This window comes from Eptesicus fuscus, chromosome 4, assembly GCF_027574615.1.
Source record: "Eptesicus fuscus isolate TK198812 chromosome 4, DD_ASM_mEF_20220401, whole genome shotgun sequence".
NCBI classification, from domain to species: Eukaryota; Metazoa; Chordata; class Mammalia; order Chiroptera; family Vespertilionidae; genus Eptesicus; species Eptesicus fuscus.
Window position 1 is genome coordinate 53341160 of NC_072476.1, and position 23379 is coordinate 53364538.

Below are 23379 nucleotides of genomic sequence, written 5' to 3' on the forward strand. Positions count from 1 at the left end.
AAAACAATGAAATAATCATGGACAAATATGATGCGAAGTGTGTTTATGGGGCGGCATGTTTTATTAACATGGAGCACTGCAGAGAGATAAAACTCCACTTGCTAATTTTAAAATCTTTATGAACTGTGGCAATTACGTCTAATAATTATTTAAAGACTGTAATCAAGATGAGTCCAGTTTGTACTGCATTTTAGAGGAAGAAACAAGTAGGGTGCTCAAGTTCAGTCTGGATGTTGTGCAGTTTTGTACTTTTCCTACCTGGTTTAATTTGAAGCTGGAAACATCTAACACATTAGTCTCAAATTTAAGGATTTCCACAGTTCACATTTTGCTTCTTTGCTAATTTTCTCTCATTTTTATTATGAACATGATTTGTTGGAGGTCTTTTGTGCCTTATATGTTAATTTTATAAAGCGTTGCTGACCCCCATGGGTGGCCATGGAGAAACAATAGGTCTAATTGAATAAAGCATTGAATATGTTCATTGTTTCTTCCAGAATAGCCATTTCCTCTATTACAGATTCTCAGGAACAACAAAAAAGCAGCTGATTATTTTTAGTCCTTTGATGGAAAACTAGGGAGAGAAGACTTGTTAGAGCGCAGGGCAGAACACAATGTCTTCCACTGCGTCAGCCCAATAATAACAGGTTCAGGCTGGATATCAAAACTACCAGAACGGGCATTGAGGATTAAAAATATGAACAGAGGTGGGCTCTCTCTGGAGCATGCCTATGCCTTTTTCCCCTCTCAGGCATGCACAGCCTCAACTCTAAGCGTCCCCATGAGACTTGCAACCAGCGGAGCAGCAGGCAGTGGCAGCTCCTCCAGGGCTCACCCCGAACCTTCCTCCAAGGCCCCCTTTCTCGGACTTTTTTAGTGAACCAACAGCAGCCCCATCTTGGCTCACTTCTTTCCTATCGTGTTTCTAGAGAACCAAAGCAGAGCACCGCCCAGGCTCTCTCCTGTTGCTTCTTGTACCCTAATCCCTTCCTTTGTTTCACTGTCCCCAGCTTTAATAACTCTACTCTCAAAATTAAAAAAAAATAAATTAAAAGAAAACATGAACCAAGAAGACATTGAATTATGGATCATTAATAAAGATTTATGTTAAGGAAAAATGTAATATATTTTAACTTGAATTCCTATGGGGGAGAGAAAACATTTCTATTAATTAGCATATTCTCTTATTTCCTCCCCTCCATAGTCTTGTGCTATCTATTGCAATTTATTGTAATGTCCTGAGTCATTTTAAAAGATAAACTTGCATATTTTACTGTGTAGCATGAGAATAAAATACAATGAATAGCTGTTCTCTGTGAACCAGGGAATGCCAAGCTTCATTCATCTCTGTTCTTTCCTCACAGAGCAAGTTTATCATGGCATTTATACTGAAAAAGAAGTTATTCATTATATTTGTTATAGAAAAGGGATGTTGCCAATAACTATTTCTGAGCCAGAGTTCTGTCAGCAGGATTGGATGATGATCACCTCCCCACCCATTAACAAACAACTCAGATGAGTTGATTTGAACATGCTATCTATTGATTGTATTCTTCCTGTATTCTCAGCAAAATTATTATATCCCTAGACAGTTTGGCTCAGTGGATAGAGCATCAGCCTGCAGCCTTAAGGGTCCCGGGTTTGATTCCAGTCAATGGCACATGCCCATACCTTTGACTGGTTGCGGGCTCGATCCCCAGTAGGGGGCATGCAGAAGGCAGGCAATCAATGATTCTCTCTCATCATTGATGTTTCTATCTCTCTATCTCTCTCTCCCTCTCCCTTCCTCTGAAATCAATAAAAAAATACATATATATTTTTAAAAAGGATTATTCCAAAACATTGGTACATACCCCATAATTGCATAGAAGCAATTTTTCATTAGCCCTATAACTTGATAGAGAACCACATTACAAAGGAATATGGAAAAACAGATTGTGCCAGTAGCAAATTTTTTATGCCTCTCTTTTTTATTTGCATCCTCACAGTTGAAGAGGAACTGAGCTGGCCTTGGGCACAAAGATAAAATAGGAAATCTACGCCCAGCTTCTTTCAATGGTACCTAATCCTCCTGAGTGGTGAATTCTCCCCAGCCTCCAAGACCTTAACCGGCCCCACACATACACACGTACCTCAAACTCTCTCTCCTCTTTGTTTCGGGTCAAGGCTTAACAGCAATTTTTGACTCCCAGCACAAAAGATTCTAAGTCAAAGAACTGACTTTCCCTGAGATATGTGCATTTCAATCTAAATTTTCGTGTTTGAGCTATAAAAACCATCCCCAGGTAGAGAGGGGAAAAGGTAAAAGGTCTTGTTCAAGGGCAAAAGGTAAAGCTGAGAGGAGGGACAAGATAGATTTTTGGAAGCCGGTTAGGCAAGCTTGATTCAATTGTATCAGAGGAATGGAAAGAAAATGTGCATAAAAGTATCACCATGGGAAAGGCCCACACTTGTTTTCAGTTTCTACAAACCTGATGCAACTGCTTCTATTAAAAAAAGAAAAGAAAAGGATAGAAGGAATTAAGGGAGAGAGGGAAAGAGGGAATGAGGGAGAGGAAAGAAACAGAGAAAGCATTTCCCCTCAAGGGCTTGGGCCTAAGAGAGCAACATGCTAGCATCATCTATTTCTTCCAATCCTAGTGGACTCTAATTCCCTCATCTTATTCAGAACTTAGGTTCTGGCGTCATTTTTATATGGTGAAAATCATGTAGAATCAACCACCAACTGTTTTGCTCCATGATATCATTTCAGTAAGTTCAACACTGACCCAGGGTTGTTTTTCCCCCTCCAGTCTTGGAGGCAGAACTGAGTACTCAGTGGAATATGGGAGCTATGCTTGCTTTGATTCTTCTCAGTGCTGTGATATACCCACACTGTGGGAAGCATGCAGCAACTGAGTGTGAGCAGAAGTAGAATCTTATCTCAGAGGACGTGTGTGCAACATTACTGGGTGGAGTGATGGACACAATTGTTCACATGTAGAGCCATGGAATCTGGAAGCTGCCCTGCTAAGAACTGGTATATCCAGTGAGATGATTTAACTATTACCCCAACAGGAGTACCCATAGGTTACTAACCCAGACTCTGCTTTTCTTTTTTAATTTCAGAGAGGAAGGGAGAGGGAGAGGTAGAAACATCAAGGATGAGAGAATCATTGATCTGCTTCCTCCTACACACCTCCCCACTGGAGATCGAGCCTGCAACCCGGGCATGTGTCCTTGACTGAAATCGAACCCGGGACCCTCCAATCTGCAGGCCAATGCTCTATCCACTGAGCAAAACTGGCCAGGGCCAGACTCTGCTTCTTTAAGTCAGTTGTAAACCTCAGTCCTCTGAGACAGGTACTTCTGAGGAAGAACCCACCGGTGGGTGCCTTTGAAGGATCATGGGACTGGTAGGAAGAGAGGTACATGAAAAAGACCGACGTTAGGTTTTAGCTGAAACATGGAGGACAAATGCATGGGAAGCTGGCGTAGGGTGACAGTCAGATGTATGACTTTTCCTTTTAAATGTATTCACATCACTGTGTGTGAACATATGATGATTAAATAATGAGAAGTATTAGGTGGACATGAAAATATTAACAGAGTTTTGAAACACGGGTGAAGTAACAAACAGAAAAGAAGAAACTACACAGTTGATTTCACTATGAAAAGAAACAGTTACAGCGATTCACATAAACTTCACAGCATTGCTGGCAAGTGTAGAGTAAAAAGTATATGTATTTAAAAAGTTGTTTTGTTTGACTTTTACTCATTCTTGCATATTTAGTATATGCTCTTCTGCATGCTCTGCTCACTTGTTTTTAGTCCAAATAACTTGAAATGTATGAAATGTATTTTTTTTTTTTTGCCATGACAAAATATTATTTAGGAAGAATGCTGATACATCTCAACATTACTGAGAGAGTTAATATAAATGTCTTATAAAAAAACTACAAGAAGCCTCTTCAAAATAATAAAGGGACCAAAATTCTGCCAAGCTGGAGCTGCAATTTGGGGATATTGATTTTAAACTGGTTATTAAGAAACCAAAGCCCAGCCAGTGTAGCTCAGTGGTCAAACATCAACCAATGAACCAGGAAGTCCTGGTTCAATTCCCCGTCAGGGCACATGCCAGGGCTAAGGACCCAATCCCCAGTGGGGGGCATGGATGAGGCAGCGGGTCAATGATTCTCTCTCATCTTTGCTGTTTCTATCCCTCTCTCCCTCTCCCTTCTTCTCTCTGAAATCAATAAAAAACATATTTAATTTAAAAAATAAGTCTTTTATAAAAAGAAACAAAAAACTCAGAAGGAGCCTTTGACAGCGCTCCCCCCTTTCCTGCCCAAGAGATTCAGACACAGAATCCTGCTCCCCTTTGCCTAATTTTAATTAAGTGTGGAAAATAGGAGGGTCAGGCAGGTGTCTGTTAGCCAGGTAACCTGTGTCCCAGTGTCTCTGAGTCACTCATTCTCACTTCTGAAATCTAATAACCCATATCACGCCACTTCTCATTCTCCAAAATGTCATATATAGCCAATGTTGTCTCACTGTATTTGGAATTTTCATGGAATTATCATGCCTATGTGAATTCCCTATTACATGTATTAAACTTTGTCTCCTGTTCAACTGTCTCTGTCCATTCATAGTTAGCCCATCCAGAAGAACTTAGAAGGTGGGAGGAAAAGTGTTAATATATTTTAGCCCCCCCCCCCGCCCACAGTATATATGCCAAACAGAATTTTCTTTTTATAAGGAAATATAATACCTACACGCATACATATTATGGGGTTCAGAGATTGCAAGTTTGTCACAATGACTGTGCAAAAAATAGTTCAGATGTTATTTGGAGTACCACTAGCATCCCCCCCAACCCCCACCCCCGCCACAAGTGCTATTAGCTTATGATGATGAAAATTTCTCATTCACTTTGTAGTTCAACTCAGATATTCCTGTCCAGAGAGCCACTTTCTTCCACATAGTGTGATTCAGAGACCCAGGATCTGTCTATCTTGTATGTCTTCTATCCCCCAAGGCTTTATAGTCCTCCGCACCCAGCTGGTAGGAAAAGAAAGAATATGTAAAGGACATACCTTTTCTCTAAAAGGTTTGCCCTAGAAGTGACACACATTACTTCCTCCACTATTCCTTTGCATTTTGCTTTACTGCCACGTAAGAATTTGTTGCCATCATCATTTCTCCAAGTTTCTTAGTTCATACAAATTATTCTTTTGGCCCAATTCCCATCAGGAAATTAAGAACACAGGCAGTGAAGACTGGGCAGGACAGTGAGGAAAAGGTAAGTGGAGCTCACTTATGGATTCTATGAATTAAATCATCGGTGATCTAACAACTGTAAAATTGTGTGAAAAAGAGTTAGATGCTACTAGTCCTACATTTTTAACGTATTGAGTAAACTTGGGGAAATAGCTGTACTCTGTGCCTGTTTCTGTAGTTAAAAATAAGGAATTGCACTAAGGACAACCTCATAAAACCATTCTTTGAGATTAAATTACTACAGAGACCTGCATTAATTACTAATCTACATGGTCTTGCCACAGGTAAATGTAAGGTTTCCTTTATTCCTCTTGAAATATTAAAAAATAACTAAAATACTTTATTATTCATAGTACTCCTACCACTACAACTGTTATTATCACAATTTGAGTTAAATGGACCTTTTATTGAGTGACCACTGTATGCTATACATCCTGCTAAGTGAAATACATTTACATATCAAACTCAATCAGCCAGAAGTAGCACAGCTGAGACACAAACCCAAAGCCAACTTTGAAACTGTAACTATTCATGGCTATATTATACCAGATTCACAGACCACTGTAGGGAACCACTGATAACATGAATTATCATTAGGTGATTCTATCATATCTATATTTCTCTGAACTTGGACCGAAGAGAGAAAATTCACTGTGGCCCAGGATTCCACCAAGTGCCGTTCCTCCATTTGAACACTCTGTATCTCAGTTTCCTTATTTTTTAAAATGAAGTTTTTATAGCTTCCCATAGATCCCTCAAAAACCAATTCAGCCACTGCTCCAATATAATAAAAAACAAACAAACAAAACCCCACCAACTTCTGAGAATTAACTATATGAACATAAGGTAATGAAGTCAACTCAATTATCCATGGTAAGAAATGACAAGGAAAAGTAGGACTAAATTAAATATACAGGTCTCCCCAAACCACATTTTTTTTTTTTTTTTATTTTTTTTTTTTTTTTTTGCTATTCACCTAAGCTCTTAACTAGCAATAATAAGCTGCAAAATAGATTTGAATTTTATCACTTTTCCTCTCCACCTTCTACTCTTGTCTGGTGTAATGGGCAGTCAACCACCCTTTCAAGGGCAGGAAAAGCAGAGGCTGGACTGTGCAGTCAATAGACTGGATAATTAGCCCCTGGGTAATTGAGAGTTAAATGTCTTATATTAACCTCACCCCAGTACTCCCAGAATATGAACAAGCCAGAGCAAGTTGGACACAAACATAAGAAATCAGAAGAAAAAAGAACGGTGGTAAAGGAACAGCCCTTTACCTTGGGGTGGCCGTAGCACGTGAACTCTAGTGACACAAAGCCAGGCACCACCCCAGCCTGACAGGGCAACTGCGAACATGACAAGAGGGTCCCCTGGAGCTGAGAGAGATGTTTCCTCTCAGCACCACATTATTTCCCTCCTTTCTTCCTACAACAAAAGACTCACTCTAGGCTTTGGCTGTGTTCCCAAAAGACTGGGTAATTAAACAGGTAAGATTTCCAAGGAGAAATAAATATTTTTCAGTTACTAGACACTGTCATTGGGCTTTGATTCAAATGTGCATAATTTTTAACAGGAAACATAATGAAAGGAATGTTTCACAAATTAATATAAAGCCCAAAGGCATACCTGGCACTCTCGTACATGAAATCATTGTCTTTCATAAGCCAGGAATGCCGACTGAGCACTCATCTTGGAAAATGCTTTTCTCCTTGTAGTATTCACACTGGTTTTATGGAAGGAAAACTCAATTTGAAGGAAAATGCTTGTAAAATATGACCTAAGCCTATTTTTTTTCTAGGTTTAAAGGCATTTTAAAATATAATGATATTGGTTTCAGCCTAATCAGTGAAAATAGTGCCTCTTCTTCAGAGGTTGAGAAGCTAAAGAGGAGGGTTAAATAGCATGCATATTCATAGAGTGACTAATTCAAATTAGAGGTTTGGATTTAAAATGCTGGGCTCTGAGCCCAGAAACCAAACTGCTATTCTCTAAAAATAATGTGAAACTCTGAAAGGTAAAATGGCTTAAGGAGCTGGAGAAACCTCCCTCCCCCAAAATATAATTTTAACTATGCAAGTGAGAATGAATCAAGCACAAGTTGAACAACAATTTTAGGGTGTTGGAAAATGTCTGAGTCATCACCAAGAAGATTGAAAAAATTGTTTTTCCTTATAATGGTGTTAGGTTTAGGGTAATCATCCTACACTCTCTTGTCAGTTCCCCCAATAACAAAAAGTAAGTAAAGGCAAAACCATGCAATGGGAGATATACTTAGCAAGGTCACAACTCATAGGAACCTGACTATGGGAAATTTGAAATCATGTTATAAAAATACTAGAGGCCCGGTGCAGGAAATTCTGGCACAGGTACAGTCCCTAGGCCTGGCCAGAGATCAGGGCCATTCAGGTTCCCTGCCTCCCAACCTCCCCACCTCCTCTTTCCCTCGCTCCCTCAGCACCCAGCCACTACCACTTGTCGTCCGCCATGTTCCGTGCCACCCCCTGGTGGTCAGCGCACATCATAGTGAGCAATCGAACTCCTGGTCTCCGGGTTGAACTTCTGAGGGGACAATTTGCATATTAGCCTTTTATTATATAGGATATTTCTGAATCTCATTTCATGCAAAATATAAAATAATATAAATATCAAAAAATTAAACACATCAAGAATTGCTCAGTTTCTAAGATTATGGTGAGCTTATTGATTTACAGATTCAATTTGAATTGGTAAATATTCCTATTATCTTAGCAATACTTTTTTATGTGTTTAAACACATTTGTAAGTGATTTGGGGTGCATAGTATGTCATCATTTTAATGTTTTTATGGAAGGAAAACTCATCAGTGTAATTTAAAATTGTTTTATAGTCTTTATTTTTCTAGTAATTAAGTGGCCATAATGGTGCTTAGTTCCAGTGGAAAAAATCTTTAAATCAATAATTTGGTAGTAGAATTTAGAGGCAATCATCATAATAAAAGGCCAAGAGGCATCACGACTGAAACGACCAAACGACCAGTCACCATGAGGTGCATGGAGCACCTCTCAGGCCCTCCCCCATGGCCCACAGGCTCCAATCACAGCAAGGCTGACAGCCAGCGGGCGGGTGGGGCAATGGGCGCATCGGCGCACGCAGCGAGATGGGCCTGGTGAGGCGGGCGCGGCTGCCAGCATGGCGGGCAGATGGGTGGGGCTGCATGATTTTACATGCTGGGCCTCTAGTAAAATATAAAGATAAAGGCTGAACCTGTTATCAAGTAATTGCCTATTGAATCCAAATGCATCCTTCATTGACTGCTCCATAAAAAAAAGAAGGACCCTTTAAGTACCCTTTAAGGACCCTTTGCTTGTTGGCATGATGTTAAGCATTGTCAAGAGGATGCTGGAAGGACACTGCATGAGAAAATGGCTTTTCTTCCTGGTTCTGTTGTGCTCCTGGGCAGGCCCCTGCTGCACAGGCTGCTTCTGCACTCCCAGAAACCTGCACCTGAAGCACAGCAGCTTCCTCAGCACCTGGCTCAGGTAGTCTTATAGTGGAAAACCCTGGAGAAACTCCTCATGCTTAAAGAACATTCCCCAGCACTCTGAGAGGTGGATTTCTGGCAAGGTCTACAGGGAAAATTGATCGAGTACTACCAGTGCAGCAAATGATTTCTCTGCCATCCAGTAAGCCACAGCCATGCCATCTCCATCAAGGTCTGCATCGCAGCCTTGGAGAGGGAACTCTTCCTTGGGTGCTCTATCTCCTCCAGGGGGTAAGGGCTGCTTTTGTATCTACTAATACTATATGCTTTAGAATTTTCTTATTACTAGCAACCCCTAGTAACTATAATTCCTTGTTATAATTCTTCCTTATAATTTCCTTGTTCAAATAACTCAGATTCTTCTTTCTGAATGGACTTACTGAACCACACTGTGATTCTCCTTAATGTTATTATTAAAGAGATCACTGTGAATATTTTCCAAAAAATGCTGAGGAAAAAAAAAATTTAATTTGCTACAAATTTGAATATTTCTGCATTTGAAGGAGGTATCCACTGTTTACATTTATTCTTCTAAGAAAATTTTCTTGAGTTATGGTCATTTTGAATTGTGCTAGGTCTTCAGGAACTCATCCCTTATATATTACTAGTGGCACAGTGCATGAAATTCATGCACGAAGGGTGGTTCCCTCAGCCCAGCCTTGGGGGATATCCGATTGCCAGTTTAGGCCTGAAGGGACCACAATCTGGGACCACTGGCTCCTAACCGTTCACCTGCCTGCCTGCCTGATTGCCCTTCCCTGCCAGCCTGATCTTGCCCCCACCTGCCTTTCCCTGCCGGCCTGATATTGTCCCCAACTGCTCTCCCCTGCCGGCCTGATCTCGTACCCAACAGCCTCTGCCTGCCCGATCACCCCTAACTGCCCTCCCCTGCTGGCTTGATCTCGCCCCCAACTGCCCTCCCCTTCCTGCTTGATCACCCTCAACTGCCCTCCCATGCAGGCCAATTTGCTTCTGATTGGTCAGTTTCTATGCCAGTCAGTGTCAAAAGCTCTGTCTCCTAGGCAGCCATTGGCTCCTCGCAGTTCACCCAGATTTGGTTCTAATTGGTCAGTTTCTATGCCCATCAGTGTCTCTGGGCCTATCTCTAGGCCTGATCAGAGAGGCGGGTCTAATCAGCAGCCCCCTAGGAGGCCTGGAGAGAAAGAGAAAAAGAGGCGCGGCTGCTGGTGAAGCCAGAGAGAAAGAAAGAGGCAAAGGCTGATCAACAGCTGCCACAGAGGCTGCAGATCAGACCCTGCCTCTCTCTCCTGGCCTCTCTCTGGGCCTGATCCACAGCACCCTTGGCAGTCAGTGCTGGGTTGCTGCACCCGCACCGGTGGCAGTCTGACAGGACTGACTTCTGGTGTTCGGTTGAGCTTTCAGTCAGTCGGTACAGACCCTAGGTTTTTATATATTAGGATTGTCCTATGTACACACACAAGCTTTCTAAAATGTTGTCCATGTTTTAATGCCAGCCAAAAAGCTCACTAAGTGTGTAATTTATGTGCAAAAATTAAATTTTATAACTGCATATACAAAATCACACACTGAGCAAAATTACAGAATGTTTAAAAATATTTTGAAATTGAAATGACTTGTGACTTTGTTATAGCAACATTCTTTCATGCATCTCCTACCAGTACTTGTATCATGCTGATCCTATCTCCTCAGTCAAGTATCTTTTTCTTTGCACTAAAAAAGAGTCACAGGGGGAATAAACTACTAGGCAGAATGATTCAACATCCAGCTTGCAAGCCATTGTGAATATTTATAGAGCATTTGAGTGTTATTAGCCAAGTCTTTTTCTCAGAGCTCTGCTTTGTTTAATATGTGACCAGCAGAATATCTGAGAACAGAAAACTCTGTGTATGTGGTATATGTGTACATGAACACATATGTGCACATACTCAATTGGTGCAACTTGCCCATTGGCATTCTTCCTGTGGTGTTTTCAATCTCCTTCTCAGGCCCAGTTCTGGCTTTTGCTCTCATTTTAGGTATCTTGCAAAGTCTAGGACTACACCTTTCTCTCGAGGCATGAAAAATGGAAGCAGAGTGCACATTATAAAAGCAATGCAGGCTTTTTCAAGAGAAATCAGGAAATTCATAAAACAAAAATCTATAACCAAGACCTCTAACTTACCTAGAGTCAATTTCTTTTATGAACTTGTATTACGCATACCTATGTATGCATATTCATACCCATGTCATATTCTTCAAGGTCTTTGTCTAAATATGCAATATATGTATTTACTCTTTTGAAATAGATTTTCTCATCTAGTCCAGTTGTATTGTATGTTACAGTTCAGTACTACAATATTTCAATATTGGAAAGAGTACAAGGTAAAATCAAATGACTAAAAGAGGAATATGAAATACAAATTTTTTTTAATTCTGAAAAAAGCCTGGCACTAGGATTATTTATTTTCTAACAAAATACTGTATTGAGCAAATAAATTGCTTCTGGCTAAGTCCCCTTTTGTTGAAGAAAAACAGCAGTGCTTGTAATAATTAGAATCATTGAAATACAACCAAGAATGTATGACGTATATCCAGATATATCAGAAATAGTGGTCAGGTCAAAAGTTTAAGGTTCACAAGATTGAGATTTAGAGTAGGAAACATCAAAGCAGATCAGGCCAGTGGTCTCTCACTGAATTTTATATCTTATTTCAATGCCAAAAAAGAATGAGTTGATATAGCTGTCTCAAAGTCAGTTATGAAAAATTACTTTCTCTTTCACACAGATTGGTCATATAGAACTTCAAAAAGCAAGTAATTTAGTGAATTAAAAGTTTGCCATCGAAATAATATCTACTTTCTTTTTGAAAACAATATGTTTTTATTGATTTTTAGAAAGAGAGGAAGGGAGAGGGATACAGAGATAGAAACATCAATGAGACAGAAACATCATCATTCGGCTGCTTCCTGCACACCTCCTACTGGGGATCGAGCCACAACACAGGCATGTGTCCTGACCAGGAAGCAAACCCATGACCTCTTCATTCCTGGGCTGATGCTCAACCACTGAGTGACACCAGCAGGGCTCAATATGTACTAGTACTTTGGAAAGCGGTATGTGTATGTGTCTAACTTGTCGAAAAAAGGCACTCTTGAAAATATCTTAAAGGTTGTTGTTTATTACACAATCTTATCTTAGAAGATAAATTATAGAATAGATAGTTTTCTTTGCCAAGAAAACTAAAAGGATCAGATTTGTGTCACCATTATCTAAGAATAAGATGACATTCCACATTATTCCAACTCGAGAGGATAAAAGAATTTCCAAGTGTGTAATGATTTATTTTTTATATTTAACAAGTCACTTGTGAAAATATGTAATCCAATTTAATAAATGGATTTTTTTCTCTTTTTTTAACTTATTGGGGCAACATTGGTTAATAAAATTATATAGGTTCCAGGTACACAACTTTATAATAAATGTTTTTAAAACCTATTGCTATCAGTAAGTAGAATCCTCTATCAAGATTTAATCATGAATTTAACAGCAGTAAATAAATTTACTTTACTAAAACTTGTGCCAGAAATAGAAAACACCTTTTTTTAATATTTTCCACATACAAGAAATTTCCAATATGATTCCTAAAGGATTTCAATATAAAAGAAATTTTATTCTATCTTTTAGTATTAATGTACTGATACCAGTCTGATTTCCAATGTAAGAAGATAATCTAAACAATCACATATTGGAAAGTTCAATTCTTTTAAAATGAACCTGGAAAACTTCCCAGATGATATATCTTCATAATAAATTGTATGTAACTCAGAGGGTTAGATTGATCAAAGAGACAAGGATTATTCGTAACTAAACTTCTTCTTGGATGAACTATTTACCTAGGGAAATCTTTAAGTAGGGTTACTGTGGCCTGGCATGCCTATTGTCTGGCTGATTTAGAAGTGATGAGGCCATTACAATTAATCTTTCCATATCCTGACATTTAAACTCAGCAACTACCCTGCCAAAGCACCCATATTAAGAATTACTAAATATCCAGACTCATTAGAAAAAGGGAGTGTTACTTTGGAAAGTGAATGCCTACTACATATTAAACAAAAACAATCTTTGTTACTAGATATTTAAACACATGCAAAATAAGATCTCTAACCTTTAGGAATTAAAATGTAATTAGAAAGAGAAGACAAATGTGAAAAATACAAATAGAAACTTGTTTTAAGAGATGCCATTCAAACAGTAAATCCTTACCTATTTGTGTGAAGTAAACTATGCCTTCAAGCATAACCATGAATGTATTTTTAATTGCTATAATCAAAATTCTTCATATTTATTGAACTTTATCAGAATCCAAGTAAAATATTTTGCTAGTTTAAGAAGAAAAGGCCATTAGTAATTTCAGACTGTTTTCCTTTTTATAATACAAAATGTTGAGAAAACCAAAACCTCAGAGACACTATCTTCTCAATCTAAATTGTAAACTATTGTTGGGATGAAAGTATTAAATAAGATGAATACTACAAATCATCAAACACTCAATTATGAATAATTGAAATATCAAATCCTATGAACAAATGTGGAAACTTGGGCAATGTGGTTAAATCTCTGATGTATAAATTGAAGAGGATAGTCTCAGGAAATAATTACTGAGTATATTCAGAATTATAAAGTATATACAGAATAAAGGAGTTAGGAATCTCCCAGAGAGATTTTGGATGGTGGGAAGGTGTATACTTTTATTTTTATAATTCACAAACAAACACACAAAAATAAACATAACAATAATCTCAAAAAGCCCATTGATGGTAAAACATACAACTGATTTAGGGTTAAATATCGGTAGGTAGTCCTCTGTTTCTCCCATTTGCAGTACCAATCTTTTTTCAGGGCAGACAACAGTTGAGGAAAAGAAGTTGCCCACCAATATTGGCTCTAAAGAGCAGAAACAAAAGTTTAAAAGTACCCTTAAAATTTGGTTTGCAATTAACAAAAGCTGAATTCCAAACTTTTCTGGCTTTGAGGAAATTGCTATTTGATTCTTAAGTTTCCTGTGAGTCTGCCTTCACTGCTACTCAAAGAAAAGTACAGACTTCTCCCACTTCAGAAGTCTGCCTTCCCCAGGATACATTTTGAATTGAACCATGGTTGACAGTTTTATTACAAATACGTTGCACTTGTAATTGTTACACCAAAGAAAGTGATTGAAAATTTTTGCAAAGTTATAAAATTGGACTTTAGTTCTATGGTGAATGATGGAATAAATGTTAGCTTTAAAAATAATATCTTCAGAGATGTATATATCGAGATGAAGAGATTCAAATTTGATTTATTATTCACTTTGGGTATAGCACTTTCTGATCTGGGGGGAAAAAAACTGTCTGAAATTATTTCACTTGGCATAAGTAGTGACAAATCACTACTTATAGATTTATTTCCAAAAGTTTCACTGTCCGTGACATAAAATTGCTTGAAAGGGTTCTGTGTGTTGCTATTTTAACATCTCCCACCACACTACACAAATGCCAGTCTGACCACTCTGCCTGCAGGGCTTTCACAAAGCAGCTTTCTTTAAAGGTTGCAGGTGATGTTATGTCTTCTAAGAATGTCAGCTCTCTTGACAGTTCTCCATGATGTCAACATAGTTGACACTAAAATTTAGGTAAACAAATTTAATTTGAGAGAGGAGCCTATTCATGAGTTATTTTTATGTTTGCTAATTGTTTTACACATTGTTTTTACTTTTAACAAAAGCCATCCTGCTCCATTGGCATAGCTTTTAGCTTCCATTCCTTTATGTTTACTTCTCACCAGGTAAAAGATACCTTTTCTAAACCCTTAGACCCTGGAGGGGAGATGTTTTGTTTAGAAATAGTCCTCAGTCCTAGCTGGGTAACAGGAGACTTGGTCCCACTCTTCATCAGAAATCCTCATCCACCAAAGAGCGAACTCTAACAATCAAAGTGCCCGCAAGAGAGGACAAAGAAGATGTGGTACATATACACAATGGAATACTACGCAGCCATAAGAAAAGATGAAATACTGACATTCGCAACAACATGGATCGACCTTGAGAATATCATGCTAAGTGAAAAAAAAAAGTCAGGCAGGAAAGGTTAAGAACCATACGATTTCACTCATTTGTGGGATATAAAACTGAAACTCTGAGGACACAAACAGCAGTGTTGTGGTTGCCAGAGGGAAGGCAGTAGAGGGGTGAAGGGTAAAGGGGGCCTAATACATGGTGACGGCAGATGATTGGACTTTGGGTGGTGGGCACACAGTGCAATATACAGATCTTGTATCATAGAAATCGACACTTGAAACCTATGTGATCCTATTGACCAATGTCATCCCAATGAATTTAATAATAATAAAAATTCTATGATAATTCACTTGTTGCTAGGAGGGATTTAATTTTTGTGACATTTAAAAATATTTTTTTGTTATTTCAATTTTAAAAAGTTGAAAAATACACTATAAGCTTTAGTGTATTCTTACACACTCAGAGTTAATCTACCTAAGAAAAATAATTGTGACCAGCCTTCAGATAATCAGTTGAGCAAATTACTCTGCCTTTTCAAATTAAAAGTTACACAGATATTCAGTTTGTAATAAAACAAAATTCTAATGCAAATACGTAAGATTTTATTTTATCCTGCTGTTTGGAAAAGTTTACTTTCAAAACCGGATTAACAGCACACAAACTAAGCTAATCAATGCTTTAAATTGCATTAAATATGCATTAATATTTTCTCCCTTCTGACTTTTTCAATTTGCAGGTAACTCAATTGCAAAATAGGCATTTTTTTCTGTGTTAAAAGAAACAAACTGAATTGTTATTACCTTGTATATTTTTAGTAAGAATTGGCATGACAGTTTGGTAATGTTTTTCACAATGATTTAACACCAACCAAAAGTAAACTTTAAAAACTCAAAATGTATCCCACAAAGATACAGAGAAAATATATAATTTGTAAAGTTGACCAAGTTGTTGAAAATACATACCTATGCATTAAGTAGCATTACATTTTCTTAAAAAAATCAAATAATACTATGCCAACATTTACTCTGGGGAAAACTGCAGGCAAGAATAAGAAAATAATGACTATATTAATTGAGCTTACTGCTTGTCAGGCATTCTGCTGATAGTCACTATCCATTTATCTAGCAAAATTAGTTATTAGTATAAATGGTGTGGATGAAAAAAGGATTCTATGGAATGCAACCTCACAGGATGATCTGATCATAAATTCCTAACTGGGCAGGTCATGGTGGGTAGTCAAGTCCCAGACATATCACTTCTTAATACCAGGCTTATCTTTGCCTTAAGCAAGTCCTGTCCATTGTTTCTGTGCACTTAGGTTGACACACCTTTGAAATGCCTCTTTCAGACTCCCCAAGAGAGCATGTCATCTTAAGTATCCTGTAATTCCATCCAGAGTTGCTTCTTCCCACCTTCATGTCATCTTCCTTACATCCTCTCCTTGATCTCAAATGCATAAAAAGAAACTGCAAACTGTTATTCTCCAAAGCATTTATCGCAATCTGTGGAGGTCTTGCTTCCAGGTGTATCCTCTTTTTTGACTCAAATAAATGTTTATAAAAACTCTCTACAGGTTTGGATGTTCTTACCTCAACAACAGGGACCAGGACAGTCGGTTTAGTGCCTACAATGCAGTCAGTCTGCCGAGGTTGGAATCTCAAGGCTAATACTTGCTTATCTATATCATTTGGAAATTTACTGAATTTGTCTGCGCCTCAGTTTCCTCGTATGTAAAATAGAAATAATATTACCTTCCTCATGGGCTTGGTAGTGTGGGGTTTAAATAAGGTGAAGAATCCAAGTACCTGATAAGCCCTCAGGGCACATCAGAGAATTAAGTAACAAAGGTCATAGCTAAAAATCAACCTTGTCTTCAGTCCCTAGGCCAGTCATCTCACTATTCTCACATCTTTTTCACTGATCTTTAATAACCTTAAAATATAAACCCTAGCTACTTATATAATGCTACTAGCATTTTTAAAAATTATTATGCACCTATGAAAATAGAAACCTTTAAAAAGTGAGATTACACTACCCTATAATTCTGTAACTTGTTTGTTTTGTGTCTTGCGCACCATTTCACATCAAAAGTTACAGAACTACTTAAAAAAAATTATACAGTGTAACAGGCTCTTTGCCTCCCATTAAAGATAAGTCAATGTGTGTCTGGGCTATACTTTAGACAACTTCTCTCCTTCTCTAGATCACTTCTCTACATGAAAGGCAGCAAACATCAAACAGTTTCTGAATTAAACTTGGCGTCCTGGAAGCTTTATGGACAGTGTGTGTGTGTGTGTTGGGGCACGGGGGGCAGGAGGGGAGGTGAGGGCTATTTTCAAGGCCTGAGAAATCCAACGTGTCACTTTATATAACTGAGAGTACCATAAGACTTCCCTTAAGTGATTTACATATCCTTGCCTGTACTTAGGGTCTATAATTAGACTATAGGCCATCATGACAAGTAACTTCCCAAAGCATTCTTTCTTTCTTTTTTATTTTGGGACATTCAAAAATTTCTTTTCTCTTAAGACTACGGTATTAAGAGTAATTAAAAACCATATGTAACAAGCACCTATAAATATCTTGGTTTTAAAAATGATGAAGCAAAAAAGATTGCCCAATTCTAAGGTCACTGACATTGCGGAACTACTTTTTCTCTTTGTTTATAGCATTACATCATATGATGTCTATGATCACTTTTAATAATTTTTGGTCATTAAACTTTTCTCCAGATCTTGGGATGGGGGAGTTGTTTTTGTTTTGTTTGTTACTAAAACCTTATTGAAATAAATATTCATTTTCAAAAATCTTTGTGCATTGTCATTGACTAGATTTATGGAAATTTCTGATACTGACAAATTGATATCACTATATCAAAAGTTGTATGCTTTTTATATTATGCTAGATACTGCCAAACTGCCCTTCAAAAAGTTATACCAATTCACATGCTCACCAACAGTGCATGAGAGTATCTATTTGCCCTCTCTCTTGACATTTTCAAAAATAATATAAGAAAAGAAAATTCAAACCACATCTGCAAGTACATTATGCAGGTTAGCGTCTTCTTCTTTTTTTTAATCCTCACGGAAGGGTATTTTTTCCGTTGATTTTTAGAGAGAGTGGAAGGGAGGGAGGGGCAGAGAGAGAGAGAGAGAAATGTCAATGTGACAGAGATTAAATCAATTGGTTGCCTCCCGAACATGCACTAACTACCGGGAATGAACCTGCAGCCCAGGTACATGCCCTTGAATGGGAATGGAACCTGCACCCTTTTGGTCCTCAGGACAATGCTCTACCACTGAGCCGCATGAGCCAGGGCTACAGGTTAGCTTCTTATTTATTTTTACTCTACTATATTTTTAAAAAAGATTTGAAGTAGCTTATAATGTTAACCTATATGTACCTGGGACCTTTCAATTTAAAATATAAATATTAACCTACAACAATAAAAAGAAGGGCAAATATATCAGAAAGTTGGGAAAGATTTACTCCTAAATGCCTGGCACTCTTCTAGGCAACAGAGATATGTCAGAGAGTAAGATAGAGAAGACCCTGGTCTCCTGCAGTATATACTTTGGTAGAATAAATAAATTAAAATGTAAGTAAATATGATTTCATCTATCAAAAAAATAAAGCAGTATGGGTAGGTTTACTTTAAAGTGGATCAGTCCTAAATAGATCATATGACGATACTTCTACATCAGAGAATGAGTCAAGTGAAAGCAATCAGTATGTTTTTTAATAACTAATTGAAAGAGGAAAAAACTCGATTACATGTCCATAGAGAGAATAAGCTGCTTGACGATCCAAGTCTTTGATAAGAAGGGAAAACAGATGGAGGGATATAGGTGGTTTATGCCAAATCAATCATTATATGTTTAAAAAGAAGTTCTCACATGATGTGTTTGTCTTGTCATTTCATTTACCATATGCTGTGGGGAGACAGATGGAATTAAACTTCACATCCAGCCCTGGCCAGTTTGGCTCAGTGGATAGAGTGTAGGTCCATGGACTGAAGGGTCCTGGGTTCCAATCTGGACAAGGGAATTTACCTCAGTTGCAGGCTCCATTCCTGTACCTGGTCAGGGCACATGTGGGAGGCAACCAATTGATGTGTCTGTCTTATATTCATCTTTCTCTCTTCCTCTCCTCCCTCCCACTTTCTCTAAAAATCAATGGGAAAACATCCTCCAGTGAAGATAAATAAATAAATCTCATGTGCAATGAAGTCAAAGTCGTTAGAAAGCCAAAAAAGTAGAAAACAATCCGATATACTTAATTTCCATAACTGGTTAATACAAAGAATTCCCCTATCTTTCAATGAAATTGTTTTCAGGCTTCTCAGAAGACCTACAAGTTTTCATTCCAAAGTAAAGATATGAAAGTTAAGCATAACTTCCTGAAAGTCAGTAACAAGGTAAGACAACCAGGGTATTTATGAGTCTCTTATACTGTCATGCTTGAAACTGTAGAATGTTAAGCAGACTAGCGATTCACTAGAGAAATACTTCCAGTCATCTCAGGTTTGTTTACAACAACAAAGGAGAGACAGAGCTCATAGATCAGCATGTCATAAAATGGAGACACTCCGCCAAGGGCAAATTCAGAACTCTGAATAAAGAAAAAAGATACTGTGCCCACAGAGCACCCAGACATTGAAATCCAAGTGAGATGACAACAGTGTCAAAATCATAACTGCCATAAATAGTACAAGAAAGATCATAAAACGAAACTTCATTCTTCTGTTGTAATTAGAAATTAATGGAAAAATCTCAGCAAAACCTTCAGAATGAAAACATAGCCCAGGGGGATCCACCTAAAATTATTTACTGAATTATCAAAGGACCTATACAAGCAACAACAGAGAAGATTTTTAAAAATATATGTACAATTCTATGATGATAAATTTGAAAACACCAATGAGATGTAGAAAATATAGTTACAAAATCTAGTTCAGTGGAAGCAGAAATCACAAAGAAACCAAAAGCTATAAAAAAAAATACAACTGGTAAAAATTATAGTGTCTCACAAGAAAATTTTACCAGCAACTTCTTCCTCATTATCAAAAAACAGATCATTGGTATGTATACCATTAAAGAATAAGAAAGAGCAACTGCGGATGAAAGAATCCTAAGAGTTTCTTGATGGTCTGCTATAGCTCTCTCATAAGAACCAATGTCCTAATCCAAATACATCTGTGAAGAAACACCTCTCCCTAAGACTTAGTTAGCAGCAGTATGGCCTTTTCCCTGGTTCTTTCTCAATTCCTTTCTAATCAGAATGGACACTAACCAAAGAGGTGGTGGGAGGAGGAGTATTTGATGTTATGCTCTTTGATGTGCCACGATGTACACCAATAGGATCAAGTCCCTGATTCTAACTTTGAAAATCCGTATTTACCTAAATGGTACCTGTGGGAGAAATCTGGGAAATAACTTTGGAAAGCAATTAGTTTGGTACAATTCAAAGAACAAAGAGAGAACAGGAAAGACATTATGCAAATGTGTGGCTTTACAAAACTATACTGCCTTGAGAAAAGCATGGTCAGATGTCTAGCTGAGAATGGTACAAGAAGTTTGAAAATATTCTGCTGTTCTATATTCACTTACAATTCTGTTATACTATTAAGCTTCAATTGGATTAATATTATACATTTGACACATAAAAATAACCTTAGAGGAAATTCACTTAGGAATATAGATATGAATATGTCTAAATAAGACACAAGCAAATTAAATTCAAGAATGCCTCTACCATGACCAGGTTGGTTTTATTTATTTTTTTAAAATGTATTTTATTGATTTTTTTACAGAGAGGAAGGGAGAGGGATAGAGAGTTAAAAACATCGATGAGAGAGAACATTGATCAGCTGCCTCCTGAACACCCACTACTGGGGATGTGCCCGAAACCAAGGTATATGCCCTTGACCGGAATCAAACCTGGGACCCTTCAGTCCACAGGTCGATGCTCTATCCACTGAGCCAAACCGGTCAGGGCAATCAGGTTGGTTTTAATTCAGGAATACAAATCATAGGAAATCTCTTTAACAGCAGTATGTTCAAATAAGAGAACAATTTTGAAAATCTCAGTAGACTCCCAAAAGACATGTGATAATGCTGGGGCTCTTGTTCCGGCATTAAGAAGAGTTCAGCAATCCGGAGAAAGGCTGTGTGTAACTTAAATAAGAGTCCATAGACTAAAGATAATTTTGAAAGGCATTGGGGGTCAGAGGAGTCTCGCTGAAGAAACCAAATTCTCTTTGTCTCAGGACCCCTTGTTTTTTATTAACACAAATTGTCCCAAGGCAAGGTAGAGATATACACTTCAAAGGGTAGGGTACAGAAGCATTGTCAGATTGGGGAATAGCCTATGGCTGTTCAGCTGTTTGGCCAGTAGGAGGCAATAACATGTAGATTAAGATGCCCTGAGCTGTCTGGCAGCAAACAATCAATTTAATGCATCTTTTTCAGGTTTGGGGAAATGCCTTTAACCATTCCAACAGGCGATAACATTTGTGACTCAGCCCTTGTTGAGTCCCCAAGTTCCATCAACCTTTCGATGAAATTCTTGCAATTATGACATGCTGTAACTGGCTTCCGGCATGATGATATTCAATACTCATTCCTAATACATATTTTAAGAACTGAATAATTCACCATTATGTATCTTAAAGTAAGACCAAAATGAAAAGTTTCAGGAATCAGGCTAGTATATGGCAATATTATTTAACATTTTTCTAAATGTCCCAACAAATACAAAAATGTGAAACAGGAAGAAAAATATAGCAATTAGAAAGGAGGAAACAATATTCTCATTGGCATAATTGTATATTTAGAAAACCCCAAAGAATCTATTATAAATTTTTATAGTTAATGGAATTAAGTAGTATAGCCTCTTATAAGAAAAAAAGTAATAAAAGCATATTTCAATTAGCCACTAAGAACTATATTTTTAAAATTCCATTAATGTAGCAAGCAAAATCTAGGTAGGATCTTCATGAAAAACATGAAATAATAAGGTTTGAGTAAGCCATGGATCTTCCAAACTAAAATACTATCGATTCAATATCACTTCCTACAAAATTCACATGGGCTGTTTTTAAAGTTAACCCAGTGAGCCCTGGCTGGGTGACTCAGTTGGTTGGAGCATCCTCTCATACACCGAAAAAGGTTTAGGGTTCAATTTCCAGTCAGGAACATACCTAGGTGGCATGATTTGGGTAGGCTTTTTCTGAACCCCTTCAGTGTAGTCACCAAAAATAAATAAATATCCTCCTAAAAACATTTTGGTAGATATATGTGTATGGACATGTGCATTTTAGTTGTGCATGAGCTACAACCATGTGAAATAATCCTCTTTGAGATAATGGATGCCACAATCACAGGCAACTTTAAATTTCTATGTTTAAATGAAGTTTTCAACAATTCTATCCAAGTCTGATTGAAAGGGCTTACTGATCTAGGTCCTTTGGGAAGTAAAACTTTTCAAACAATACAAAGTAAGAAATTGCCACCACTAAGCTGGAGTTACCTCTGTGATGCTGCCTGTGTGTGGCTTTATTCAGAGCCCTACAGAAAAGAACACAAAGCAAGCTAGGAGCCTCTGAAGCTCCAGCTCTATGCTTCTTCAAGGCTGCAATCCTATGAGCTATTCTTGTAGTAGACTTTGATATAAAATAGTGAAAACACTGGATTATCCTAAGAATGCCATTTTTAAAAGAAAGAAACTCTGGGACCGTTAGTTGTTTTTTTTTCCCTGCTGTGACCCAGAAAGACCCACCTATCCATGGGCAAGCAAACTGAGAGCGTGAGAAGACCCTCAGAGATTGCTCAGCTGGAATGAAGGACCTGGAGCCACCATGCCCCATGGCAGAGATAAATCACAGTCCTTGTTTCCATAACCCAGGGATCTATCAGGGAAGGGGAGTTGAATGTGGAAAAAAATCTAGAGCCAATTCACTACTCCAGCACTCCTGTGCTGCTTTTTTCACAACGAACCAGGGTAAGAATTCTTTTCTACCACCAATTATTGATAAGCACCAGAAAAGACAATTGACCATAAATACAGCTTTTGAAAAATAGATGTTCTAATCAGAGGTCTGGCCTACATTAGCTCCATTAATTTACAAGTGTTCTCTTCTGAAGCTGTGAGCAATGTGATGTCTTAGTCACAGCCCCTGAAGATTCTCCAATTTACCCTCACTCAGTTACAATCACCGCCTTGGGTTATTTCTTCTAATGCACTTTGCATTCAGTCCACAATGCTCCTCTGGTCCCCACTCACCCAGACTAAGCTGCCATCATTACTCCAACAATCATCTCCTGGACTTTTCTTTAATAGTCACTGCAAGCAAAGTGAGAACTGAGTACTGGTTTCTGGCTGCCCTTGGGATGTGACCACAGAATGCTCCTCCACATTTCCGGAAAGCGACCAGGCAGCCTGAACTGATTTTTCAAGTCAGCCTTGGGCCCCATGTGGTCTATTTTGCTTCGATCAGCTTAGGCCAAATATGTGGGATCCATGCCCTTCAGTGAACACCCAATGCCAATTTGAGGCCATTTTCCTCCCCTGTTTTAGCCAAGC